This window comes from Lupinus angustifolius, chromosome LG08 (genome assembly GCF_001865875.1).
Source record: "Lupinus angustifolius cultivar Tanjil chromosome LG08, LupAngTanjil_v1.0, whole genome shotgun sequence".
NCBI classification, from domain to species: Eukaryota; Viridiplantae; Streptophyta; class Magnoliopsida; order Fabales; family Fabaceae; genus Lupinus; species Lupinus angustifolius.
Genome location: NC_032016.1, coordinates 16,838,786 through 16,839,983, shown reverse-complemented (window position 1 = coordinate 16,839,983; position 1,198 = coordinate 16,838,786).

Below are 1,198 nucleotides of genomic sequence, written 5' to 3'. Positions count from 1 at the left end.
AAAGTAATGTATGCAAAAGCATGTTTCTCTATGACACCAAATGAAAAATCTATCTTTTGTGTTGTCCTAAAGGATACAAAAATATCATATGGTTGTGCATCAAATATTTCAAGATGTTTTAACGTAGCTGAAAGGAAAGTTTCTGGTTATAAGAGTCACGATGCACATTTCATGCTACATTATTTGCTTCAAGTTGCAGTGAGAAGTACAATGTCTAGCCAAGTTGCCCATCCTATAATTCGTCTATGTTCATTTTTTCGTTGTCTATGCCAAAAAGTTATTGATGTGCAGGATTTGGATATCTTACAATCAGAGATTGCAGAAACACTTTGTCAATTCGAGACCATTTTCCCTTCTAGTTTCTTTGATGTGATGGTCCATTTTCCTATACATCTAGTGAATGAGTTAAAATTGGGAGGGCCAGTTCAATATCGATGGATGTATTTTCCAGAAAGATATTTAGGTAAATTGAAGAGTTATGTTCGTAATAGAAGTCGTCCAGAAGGTTGTATTGCTGAGGGATACTTGGTTGAAGAATGCTTGACTCTATGCTCAAGATATTTACATTGTGGTGTGGAGACAAGGCTTAATATAATGACAAAAAACATTGATAGATGTGACCCTTGTGCAGTTGAGAGTCTTAATATTTTTTCTACCATTGGTCATCCTATTCGAGGAAATAAAAATGGTAAAATAATTTCTTTAGATTTGAAGACAAGAAGTCAAGCCCACCGATACGTCTTGTTTAATTGCGATGAAGTTGAACAATTCATTAGGTAAATAAGTCTAATTCTATCCTATTTTAATAGTCTGCAAGTTGTTCGAAATTTATTATAACACTATTATTTATGTTTTAGAGAACATGAAGATGACATCACAAAAATCAATAAAAGAAAGAGGTGGAGCAAAGCAAAGAGTCAGGGTGAAGATTTCATTGAATGGTTCAAAGTACGTGCTTTGAAGGATGATGTATCTATCGAGCTTCAGGAGCTTTCAAGAGGACCAAATATTGTTGCAAGACGCTTTTCTGGCTATGTCATTAATGGTTACCAATTTCATACCAAACAATGTGATGCCAAACGCAAAACACAAAATAGTGGCGTGACACTAGTTTCAATAACTCAAAGCTTTGCAAGTACTAAAGATGGAAATCCGACAACAAAGCCATTAATTTATTATGGATCAATTACTGAAATCC